The 12,363-nt window shown below is 41.3% G+C and overlaps 1 protein-coding gene across 3 annotated transcripts in view; it reads left to right on the top strand.

Moving 5' to 3' along the window:
- Window positions 1–284: 284 nt before the first annotated feature.
- Window positions 285–12,363, top strand: part of ZNF148 (zinc finger protein 148) — a 121,288-nt gene continuing 109,209 nt past the window's right edge. For 2 of the 3 annotated variants that reach the window (XM_081832492.1, XM_006738410.3), the window contains exon 1: window positions 285–493. The gene's annotated coding sequence lies outside the window, so the exon portion shown is untranslated. Of the gene's footprint in view, window positions 494–1,022; window positions 1,372–12,363 lie in introns of those variants that run through there. The other variant, XM_081832502.1, reaches the window with a different exon arrangement.

Genomic DNA, 12,363 nt, shown 5'->3' on the forward strand with positions numbered 1-12,363 from the left:
GACCCCCTGTCAAAGAGCTTTCCTCAGGACCGATATTTCTCATATTGCTTTCCCCCAGGCCCAGCCCGGGGGATCAGCGGCTCGGGGCCAGCTTCCCCGGCCACGCTGCGCCAGTGACACGCAGGCGCCGGAATCGAAGCCACGCTGGGTCTTCCCAGCCTGGTCCCCAGGCCAGGGAGGGCAGGCGCCGCGGAGCGTTTCCCGTGTGCGAGGCTTCCCACAATGCACCGCGCCGGCTGTGGCGGCGACCGCGGCGGCGCTCTAGCCGCGGCATGTCTGCGTCTCGACTGCTCTGGGAGGAGGAAGAGAAGGAGGAAGAGGAGGAGGAGGAGGGGGAGGAAGAGGAGAAAGGCGCAGGGGTGGGAGCTGTTGCCGAAGCTGCCACAGCAAAAGTTCTCTCCCCTCCCCCCTTCCCCTCCTCTCAAGGCCCCTAGAAAGGTTGGAGCTGCCGCCGCTTGCAGTCGGTGACCGCGCGACTCGGCGCCCGCCCGCGGTAAAGCGCTGGGCCTGGCAGGCCCGGGCCCAGGGGAGGGCGGGGGAGGGGGAGGGGGCGGCGCGCGGGGGGAGCGCGCGGCGGTAACGGCCTGACCCCGGGGGGAGCGAGCCGTGGCGAGGCTGGGGGTGGCCAGGGGAGCGGCCGAGGCCGAGGGAAGCGCAGGAGCTGGCTGGGGAACGGGAGGAAGCAGGGCGCGGATGGTGGGTTGGGGGGTTGAGAAAGGATAATGACGGGGGTGGCGGAGGCGAGAAGGCGGCCTCCGAGGCCTGAGGCGGGTGTCAGAGGTAGGGAAGGAGGTGGGAGGTTTGCAGGGGGAGGCCGGAGGGTGCTGGGTGTGGGTGTGAAAAGGCTAGGGAGACACCAGTTCTCTGTCCGTCGTGCCTGGTGCAGTGCTTTATGCACCGCAGGCCTCAGTCACTGTTGCTGCCAGAGTGTGTTCTTTGGGAGAAGGGAAGGGCAGGGGTTGGAGAAAAGGGAATCCCTGCGGGAAACGTAGTGGGAGTGTGTGCAGGGAGCGGGAGGCCGGAGGGAAAGATGCCGGGTAGGTGGAGGAATGCAGAGGGTGGCTGTGGAGGAGTCTTGAGGAGTCCGGGGGGTGTTCATTGTGCAGATACATTGGGGATTTCGTTATGGAAAGAACTGAAGCGTTTCTAAGGAAAGGAAAGAAGGGATACAAGGAGTTTCCGCGAATAGAAAGGACCGCGTTTGAAGCCAGAGGAAGTGCTGAATACTAGAGACTATGAAGAGAATGCATGATAGAATAGACAGATGTAGTAGAATTAATAAATGTTGGCCCAAGGACTAAAGAGTTATTCCAGATGGGCCAGGATGGCCTAGTTCTGAACCTGTTTGGGCTCTTCTGTAGATGACATCTGGTAAGTGCGGTCCTGTAGTGCTTGGGGTCACTGAGAATTAGACCTTAGTCTGTAGTTTTGGTCTGAGACCTTTTAGACCTGCACCAGCGAATATGAGAATTTCTGAAACAGACGGTAAGAAAATGCCTGGCCTGCAGGGATCCCCTAAGCCATGAGTTTAGATTTTAGCAAATTTGAAGTATTGTCATTTATTAGAGGCCGAGTGAACACTAATGCTGGAATGGAAATTACTTGGCTTGGCGGTTTTCTTCACTACCCAGCTTATCTGGTCCAGGAGAACTGATGCCATATTATTCACCCTGGGTTGCAGTACACAGGGTTATAATTAATGGTGGGGGGAGTCCATGCACGGTGGCCTTTCTTTGGAGGCTCCATTTGGAGCTCAAATTAGTCAGACGGGATTGGTTCCGTAACTCTGGGGCTGGTGGGAGATCTTTTGCTATTCAGGGTTCCTGAATGTATACTCTCACTGAGGCATTGTGGTATTGAAGAAAATGCATCAGCCTGCAAAATGTGGGCCTGCAGAATGGAGGATCTAGAATATCTGTTTTGGTCTTAGGTTGCAAGGAGGTCAGGACTGGTTGTCTTGAGGTCTAGGGGAACCTGAAGAGACTGGATGATTCTAGAGCCAGGTTAGAGGGAATATTAGCATTTCCATATCAGGAAATGAACCAAGGCCTATTGGATTTGCTGAGCTCCCACCAGACCAGATTTTCAGGAGGGAAATGTAGGCTAGAACCATACTCTTAAGATTTACCTGAAAATTACTCACTTTTTGTTATTAAGAAAGAATATTACAATGTACACATTGTAATATTAATTCAACTGAAGAGAGGGTAGTATAAAAAATCTTTTTATGGAAGTAGAGGGTGGAGGGATTAATGGGGAAGATGGAAAGAAATTTGGGAGAGGGATGGAAAAACTCATTCATTTGTTTAGCAAATATATCTAAAGGAGGATGAGAATTTAGCATTAGAAATGAGAGGGGCTTTTATTAAAAAATTTTTAGTGGAAATAATCCAGGATTTTTTTTTTTCTTAATTTGGAAAACTTTTTATGTCAGTACACTTAGATTTACTCTTTCTTTTCAAGGGCTTCAGTATATTTCATAGTAGGATGTACCCATTTTTATTGTTATCACAGAATGAGAGAGTCTTTTCTTTCCGCTCACCTGCACTATGTATTATCACTTAATTTTTGTAGGTTTAATGGACTTAAATATACTATGTCATTATTTTTCTTCCCTTTGAAATTGTATGAAATAACACATGTACATAATTAAAAAGTAAAATTGTCCTGAGGGAGCTTATAACGAAAAGCAGTAGCCCCTGTCTCACCTGTCCATTGCAGTCCCACTTTCCAGAGGCTACTACTTGTAAGCATTAATTTTTGTAGTTCTTGCTTTTCTTCAGGTCTGCAGGTAATATACATGTACTGTTATTTCTTGATTGATTAAAATGACATTATGAAGGAGTCAGAAGACTTCTATGAATGGAAAGGGTTTGTGTCATTGGCATTATCCCCATTCTCCTCCTTTCAGACCTTTGATAGTTATTATTTTAGCTTTTTTATTAGCTGTCTTTATATCTTTAAATAATATGCTTGAAGAGAAAGCATTTAAAATTAGACTGGAAATGAACTGGGTGAGAAGGTAAACGGAAGTTTAATGGATGGACCTGTAAGAAACACTAGGTTGTGGGAAACAACATCTTTGCAGCATAAGGGTTGCTGGTTAGAGAGAGGAGTTGCTTGGCAATGATAGTTGTTCATCTTGGAAGTAGTTACCAGGTCAGTTGTGCAGTGTTCTTTGACAGTCTTCTGGAGAGTTTTAGAGTGGGGAATCTGGGAATGGATTAAAAGGACCCTTGACTGTTCATAGCAGGCTTCTGTGGCAATTCTTATAAGAGTTTTTAGGAAGGAATGAATTGTTGTGGATAATGTGTTTCTTTTTTTGTGGAGGGAAGGAGGGATGGGGAAATGTGATAAAAGGGGGAAGAGGATGAAGGTCAGGGTATGATGGAGGTGGTGATAGATTTGTAGGAGGCTGAAGAAAGGGTAAAGAATTCTGAGGACATTTGGATATAGTTGATGTGAAGGAGATTTAAATTTACAGTGGTGAGACTGAGATTTGTGGCAGTTACAAGGAAATTTGTGTATTTAAGTCACTAATATGGTGGGAATGTGTGGAAAAAAGTAGGGTGCTCATATATTAGGATTGATTCGAAAAATACTGATTTTTGAAATTTGTGTACGAGGTTTAACATCACTGAGTCAGTAGACAGATGGGGAGAATAGAAAGAACTTGCTCCCTTTTTCGGAAGTCTTGTTTAAGTAACCTCACCTCTTGAGAATCTTTACTTTGAATAAGAACAGCGTTCACATGCAGATTATATACTGCTAAATCTTGTATTTGCTTTTGGGAATTATTCTTTGTTTTGCAAAGGGTGGCTAGACTGTAACCTACTCTGGAGCCAAGAGTTTCTTTAATCTCTGGGGAAATTCAAAACAGTTTGATTTTTGGGGCGCCTGGGTGGCTCAGTTGGTTAAGCGACTGCCTTCGGCTCAGGTCATGATCCCAGGGTCCTGGGATGGAGCCCCACATCGGGCTCCCAGCTCAGCGGGAAGCCTGCTTCTCCCTCCCCACTCCCCCTGCTTGTGTTCCTGCTCTCGCTGTCTCTGTCTCTGTCAAATAAATAAATAAAATCTTTAAAACAAAACAAAACAAAACAGTTTGATTTTTAAGTGCTTAATAAATACCTGTTGAATGACTGATAGAAAGTAGTGTTCACTGTCAGTGATAATAGTGGGACTGTGTCAAATTGCTGAGTACTGTGGAAGTACTGTAGACAAAAATTGTGTGTGTGTGTGTGTTTGAGAGAGTGAGGGACAAAAGGGGTATCTGGTGAAGCCTTTGGATTTAAGGGAAGAAGACAGAATGGATTAGAATGGGACTGGAACAATCTTGGCCAAAATATTGAAGGGGTGGGACCAAAGGTTCTCTTCTAATCTGAGGCTAGTTTAAGCTGAGTATATTATTATTGTTATTATTATTATTATTATGTTAGAGTTTATTATTTATTTTAGGGGGTGCCGGGGGGAGGGGGGACAGAGGGAGAGGGAGAGAGATAATCTTAAGGAGGCTTCATGTGGGGCTCGATCTCATGACCCTGAGATCATGACCTGAGCCAAAATCAAGAGTTGGACACTTAACTGACTGAGCCACCCAGGCACCTAAATCTGAGTAAATTTTAAATCTGGATCTAGAGTTGGTGGCTGGTTTAATTTGGATTTTCTTACCTAAATGACTGCTTGGAGATTTTTAGCTGTTTTAGGAATCTGTCTGATGTAATTCATTTTTGGCATGATAGTAAAAAAGCGTTAGGTGAAATTTCTTCCCTCAAGGAATTTATAGTATTTATATTTTTTTAGGGGGAAAAAGACAGTTATGAAGTAATTTCGTAACAGTTTAAGATTTCAGAAAGTTGATTTTTTAAAACCAATATCAAAAGTATACCTCCAGATGAGAATTTTTGTATTTTGGTAGTCATTTTCAGTAGTAGCATTTGGATCACTTTTTCTGAATTCCCTTCTAAGCCTCCAGCACATTCTGTACAATTTATCTGTTTATTAAGTACCTATTGTGTACTTTTGGGGGACTGGGCTTGTAAAGGTAGGTTAAATGTGGTCCCTATCTTCAGTGTTCATAATCCCTTCAGAATGGCAGAATTACAAATAGTATTAGGCATAATGTTATTCAGTAGTCTCATTGGTGACAAATCTTTTTAGTTTGAAAGATTTGATTTTTAGAAATGCTGAAGATCTGTCAATAACAAATAAGAGTGAATAAAGAATAGTTTTGGTTTAAATTCAGCTAGTCACAGAAATAGGAATGGTTTTCTTGGTTGACTTATTAACTGATTTTGGAAAACACTCCCCGTGATGAAGTCGGAAATATGTTGAACAGTGATGATAGCTTCACTTGTAGGTAGTCGAACACTAGATAAATGTTGGTTAAGTGCATCAGATGGTTGGGTGGATGGAGTGAATAAATGGATAAGTGGTAGCCTCCCAAGGTAACTATTTTAAAGAGGGCCTCACTGATTTTAACCAACTGAACCACCCAGGCGCCCCTAGGACCTCGCTGATTTTAATATGTAAATAAATTCTGGGTATATTTGTTAACAAACACTTTGATTACTGTGAACAAGGTGGTTTATGATTAAGATCCCAAATGAGTTTTATGGACAGTAAATGCTGTAGGAGTTCAGGGAATGGAGAAATGAATATTGGCTAAGGTTTGGGGAAAGGATTTAAGTGTACCATACTTTAGCTAGATATTTGAAAGGATTCCTTAGGGATCTCAGGAGAGGAACTAAATTGCTCCAAATTTCTCTTGCAGCCCTAGAATGAACCTAGAGTCTCGATCTATTTTTGTCTGAATGCTTTCTGCCTATTTCATTTTAGCTACTCCTACTGGTTTGTTCCTCTTCAAATTCTCCTTTGCTGGGTAGATTTTGAGCTCCTGGAACAACGGGGGGGGGGTCTGTTTCCATCTATGTCTAGTGTAACTTTTAGTTTTTCCTTTTATGAGCCTGTACCCCACAAATTACTTGGTCTCTGTGAGTGAAGAGCATGAGTCAACTTGGCTCTGCTATCCTGGCATTTTCCTGCGTGCTTTTCTCAAAGCTGCTTTCTGAATTACAGAATAGAATAGTCAGAGAATTGAGGGCATATGCCTAGTAGACACATGCTTGTTGAATAAATGAATGAATGAGAAAGTATCAGATAATTTACAAGCTCTAAATGATCTATATGTTTCTGATTGTTTCAATTTATTTATTCATAACCTGCCTTTTTTCTGCAAAGGATTTATTGGGGCTGACAGAAATATGTATACTATAATATGAATTGAAATAATTGAAGTCTAGTTGAAGAGAAAATGAAAGAAAAATCTGTTTAAAGAATATAAGGTCTATTATTATGAATGCTAGAGAACTAGGAATAAAGTGGAAGATAACCAGATGGAGAAGGAAAGGTGTTATTCCACAGAAAGTATGATTCTGAAAGAAGAAAAAGATTATTGGTATATGGTAGGTTATGTTTAGCAGAAAGCAAGAGAAGATTGAAAGTGTAGAGGATTATTTGAAATGGTTATTTTGGGGAGGAAGATGGTAAGACAATTCGAAGGATAATAGTAAACCAAAGTTTAGAATGTAGCAGAAATTATTTATGATGTGGATTTATAACAGTTTTCGGAGAATGATGGGGTGAGTTCTCTTTAGTCAACAGATGATGAACATTTGTTATATGTAAAAGCATTGTTAGATGTAGTTAGGAATAAATCCTTTGGGATTTATATTCTAGTATGAAGCTGGACTTGTGCACAAATAACTACACTATGATAACATATCTTAAGAAAAACGGAATGTTACTGAAGTTAAAAGGTAGGAGAAAACATTTGAGTAGGGGGAAACCTGGGACTACATTTAATGGCATGCAAGTGGCTTTTGAGCTAGTCTTTGAAGGGATGGATAGGATTCTGACTGGTAGAAATTACTGGAAAGAGAGCGTTCCAAGCTGAGGGATTAGCAAAAGCAAAGACTTGGAGGTGAGAAGCCAAGGATATGTGGGGAATAGTGAGTTAGTGTTTAATTTTTTTTTACTGTGATCCACAGTAAGAAATACATGTCACATCTTCAGCTAATATATGCATATTTGAATGTGTGTGTATATGTATAAAACAAGATACACCAATAACCATATCCCTTACCATGTTGGATGCACTCATATGTTTTCCATTCTGTTCTGTTTGGCAAAAAAAAAAGATGGCTGTCACTCACAAACTGATTTCATGACTAACTAAATAATTGATCACAACTTGTAGTTTGGAACACAAAGAGAGTTCATGAATAGGGCATAATATGATAAAAGGTAGGAAGAGTCAGTGGGGTTGGATAGAAAATGGGTGGCCTTGAAAGCTAAGCTAAGTAGTTTGTGTTTGATATGATGTAGTGTTGTGCTTAGTAAGCAAACAGAAGCTGGGTTTTAGTCTTGGCCCTTCTATTTTACCTGTGCTATGATTATGGAGAGAATTACTTCCTTTCTGAGATTCCATTTTCTCATCAAGAAATTGATAATTATTGGGACTCCTGGGTGGCTCAGTTGGTTAAGCATCTGCTTTTGGCTCAGGTCATCATCCCGGGGTCCGGGGATTGAGTCCCGCTTCGGGCTCCCTGTTCACCAGGGACCCTGCTTCTCCCTGTGCCTGCCACTCCCCCTGCTTGTGCTCTCTCTCTCTGACAAATAAATAAATAAAATCTTAAAAAAAAAAAAATTGGTAATTATTATACCTTTTGGCAAGGGTTGAGGCTAGGATTTGAGGATTAAAGTATGTTAACATAGGATGAAAGTATGTTCACATATCATTAATGTATAGCTACTCAACTTTTTTGAGTAGAGAATGGAATAAAAGCCTGTATATTGAATACCTTAATCTGATGATAGCTGTACTGTACAGGGTAGATTGGTGGCAGTGTGTGGTAGAGTAAGATTGGGGGGGTGACAAACCCAGTTAGGAGGCTACTGGAGAAATTTAAGAAGGGCTTGGATTGTTTTGATAGCAGGATTAGAAATGAGGGGGTAGATTGTGATTGGATGGTGAAAGGAGGAAAGGAAATTTAGAGCTGTGGTAAGATTCAAAAGGCAGCAACTGAAATTGGAATACATGTTGGGGTAGTTTAGTGGGGTACATTAGGGTCAGTAATTGCAGTTTCTTGCATATAGTAGGTCCTCAGTTATTTGAATGATTAAATACGTAAACTGAGGAAGAATTGCAAATGGAGACAGTAAGGGATAGGTTTGAGAAGGAGGGGTGAGATTGAAGGGTGCTTTTGAGGGACTGCAAGCATTTCTTCAGGGAATATTTTTGTATACTTACTGTGCACAATGTTCCATGGTAGGCAGTGTGAAGGATACATGTTTATATATGACACAGTTCATTTTTTTTAGGAGTTTATCCAGGGACAAAAATGTGTACACATCTGTTTATGACAGAAGTACTATGGCAGGTTCGACTTTGTAGAGAAGTTGGTGTGTAGCTTAGGCCTTGAAGGATGAATAGGATTATAGTAGGCGAATGGTGAGGGTTGGTGTTCCAAAAAGAGGGAGTATGATATGAATGACAGAGAAGTTCCGGATGTGTTTAGGGGTTGGTGGTCTAGATTAGCTGGAATTTAGGGTTCATATTATGAATGGAGGGAAATAAGGCTGTAGAGGAAACATCTAAAAATCTAGACTAAATGGGTTTTAAAAAATTTATCGAGATATGACTTTATGTACATAAAGTGCTCAAAACTTGTTATAGATCAGTGAATTTTTGTAGGTAGACATTTATGTAACCACCATCCAGTTCAACATTTCTAACATGCCAGAAGGCTCCCTCATTTGTCACTTTCAAGTTGATGTTCCATTCAACAAAAAGTAATTAACAGTGACCCTTGAACAACATGGGTGTGAATCGCACAGATCCACTTACAAGTGGAATTTTTTTGATAATTACTGTGTTTTCTTTATGATTTTCTTCATAACATTTTCTTTTCTCTATCTTACTTTATTGTAAGAATGAAGTATATATTACATAAAACGTACAAAATATGTGTTAGTATACAGTTTGCTATCGGTAAGGCTTCTGGTCAACAGTAGGCTATTGGTAAAATTTTTGGGAGTCGAAAGTTATACGTGGATTTTCTACCACTGTGGGGAGAGGTTGGCTCCGCAACCTCTGCGTTGTTCAAGGGTCAGCTGTACTATTCTGATCTCTAGCACAACAGGGTAGTTTTATGTTTTGAGTTTCTTACTAGTGGAATCATACATCTGTGTCTGGTTTCTTATGCTCAACACATGTCTGTGAGATTCGTCCATGATGCGTATAGCAGTAGTTCATTCTTTTTCATTTCTCTGTGGGATTCCATTATGAACATATCACAGTGTATTTGTTCATTTCACGATTGTTGGGCTGTTGGCAAGTTTCTATTTTTTGGAAGTCTAAGGACTTGACTCAGTATGCGGTGAGGAACCATTGATGAGTTTTGAGTGGGGAAAATGAGATAATTTAAGAATACATATGTGGTGGCCTGTTTTTGTTATGTTGTTTTTGCAATGAAGAGAACCTAGGGACTAGGAGACAAGTCAGAAAGCTATGACAAGGGGCGCCTGTGTGGCTCAGTCGTTAAGCGTCTGCCTTCAGCTCAGGTCATGTTCCCAGGGTTGGGATCGAGCACCACATCAGGCTCCCTGATCGGCGGGAAGCCTTCTTCTCCCTCTCCCACTCCCCCTGCTTGTGTTCCCTCTCTCACTGTGTCTCTCTCTGTCAAATAAATAAATAAAGTCTTAAAAAAAAAAAAAGAAAGAAAGCTATGACAGAAGTTTGAAGTATTGAGAGCCTAAGTTGCAGTGGTGGTAGTGGGAATAAAAGAAATGAGATACATAGAAGAAAGAATTGAGGGATTTGATGGCAAATGGCTTTTGGAAAACTGGAGAAAAAGAAAAGGGAAACTCTGGGGGCTTTTCTTGGGTAACTTGAGAATGGTAGTGCCATTAATAAAAATTACTGGATCAGTTAGCAGAACTGTTTTGCTGGGGAAGAACAATTACTTTGGTTTTAAGACACATGACCAGTGTGTGGGACACCAATGGAAGTAGGCAAAGGGGAATTATTTAGCTAGATTTAGAAATACTGGATTCAGCTGAGGAAGGAGGTCTAATAGAGCTTTGGGAATATGTACCTAGAGTTGATAATTGAAGCTACTAATTCTGGATTTGGTAGGGTGGTAATGGCAATGAAATTATTTGGACTGATAATTGAGGTATTAATTGAAGCAATAATTGAAGGATATAGGTAAAAAGAAATCATTATATATTCTAGTTCCTAAGGAATAAATTAGATTGTAGCAGAGGGGGATGGTTTAAAGATTATTTTTGGGAGCTGAGGGTAGATATCCATATGAGGAATGAAAATGTAGAAGCAATGTTAAGGGATGAAATGCCAAGGGGGAGAGAATTAGAGAAAGACAGAACTTGGGAAAATACCCATTATTTGGGCTAGGAAGAGGACCAGTACTTATTGGAGATAGAAGCAGCAACTAGAGAGACCACAGTAGAATCCTGTGGTACAGTGACATAAACCAAAAGAGGTAGTTCAGGTGTCATTACCAAAGAGGGGATAAGGATTGAGGTGGTGGGTCATATGATTTGGTACATAAAATTGTTTTTTGGTCTTCAGGAGAGCAGATCAGAGACCACAGTGCATGGGGGTAAAGGACTGAGTGGGTTGGGAGAATATGGAAACGTTGAATGTAGGAATTGTATTAAGAAGTTTATTTTAAGAAGGAGGAACAGCTCTTTTTCCAAAACTGGAGGCAAGAAGTAACAGATGGATGAAGATACAGCATTTTAGAAGCTGTAAAGAGGATTTGATTACAGGTGGAGAAGGTGTGATTTGAAGAAATTTTATGGAAGAGATTGAGGTTTTGATGGGATTAAAGATTTAAATATGAAAATGACTTGGATTAGTCAACGAGATAGAGAATTGTATTTAGAATAAATCAGTTGTGGAAGACTTCATAGCTTTCTGGTGGTACTTAACACCCAGTGTGTGGGTGTGAAGAAAACAGATGGTGAAGATTGTCATTAGGGAGGTGCATGGTGAATATAATGGGAGGTCATGATATTCTGGAGAGGGCAATATTAAATGGCTGATGGACTGATTTAAATTGCATGGGGAAACTAGGGAAGCCAAAAGGAGGTAAAGAGCAGGTGTAGAACTATAAAGTAGTTGTTTAAAAAAAAAAAGAGGTCTCTGAAGTTATAATCCTAGTGGTACAGCACTCTAATTGATGACCTATTTTCATTATATATGTGTGGGTGGCTGAAGTGCAGCTGAAGGTTTTAGGAGCTGAGAAAGGTCAGGGTGTAGAAAGTACTTCAACATCCTTGTTGAAGTTACTGAGAATAATGGCTGAATGTGGTACAAAGTAGAATTGAAGTCTTTGGGAAGGAAGGGGGGCGGTATTCTGGAACTTGGTAGATGTTGCAGATGGAATGGTTTAAGTGAGTAATGTAAACTGCAAAGAGATTTTTTAGTAATAGGAGTGACCCTTGGAGCAAGAAGCAGTTGGTCCTTTTAGCAAGCTGAAGGAGTAGGAGAATGGATAGCTAAGTCATGAGAGAAATAGGTTGTCCAGGAAAAGCCAAGCTTGAGATACCATGAAGGGGTAGTCACAACAATCCAGGCAGGAGATGATAGTATCTGACTTATGGTGTGGGGATGGAGATAAACAGATTTGTTACATTTACCCGTTTTTTATTATTTATTTATTTATTTATTTTAAAGATTTTATTTATTTATTTGAGAGAGAGAGAATGAGAGAGAGCGAGTACATGAGAGGGGGGAGGGTCAGAGGGAGAAGCAGACTCCCTGCTGACAGCAGGGAGCCCGATGTGGGACTCGATCCTGGGACTCCAGGATCATGACCTGAGCCGAAGGCAGTCGCTTAACCAACTGAGCCACCCAGGCGCCCCTTTTTACCCGTTTTTTAAATTTCTTTATAAATTATACTTGCAAAATCCTAGCCATTCATATGCAAGGAAAAAAAAGATAAGGTAGGGGTATATATTAATATGAAAGGCAAAAGACATAGGGTAGTTTGTTGACAGTAGAACATGAATAAGCTGATAGAAGCTAGTAAAAGGGTAGAACAGAAATGAATGAGGAGGGGCGCCTGGGTGGCTCAGTCGTTAAGTGTCTGCCTTCGGCTCAGGTCATGATCCCAGCGTCCTGGGATCGAGCCCCGCATCGGGCTCCCTGCTCTAAGGGAAGCCTGCTTCTCCCTCTCCCACTCCCCCTGCTTGTGTTCCCTCTCTCGCTGTGTCTCTCTCTGTCAAATAAATAAATAAAATAAAATAAAAAAATTATAAGAAATGAATGAGGAGGTT

This window comes from Leptonychotes weddellii, chromosome 1, assembly GCF_054177405.1.
Source record: "Leptonychotes weddellii isolate Sample4059 chromosome 1, ASM5417740v2, whole genome shotgun sequence".
In the NCBI taxonomy this organism is placed as follows: domain Eukaryota; kingdom Metazoa; phylum Chordata; class Mammalia; order Carnivora; family Phocidae; genus Leptonychotes; species Leptonychotes weddellii.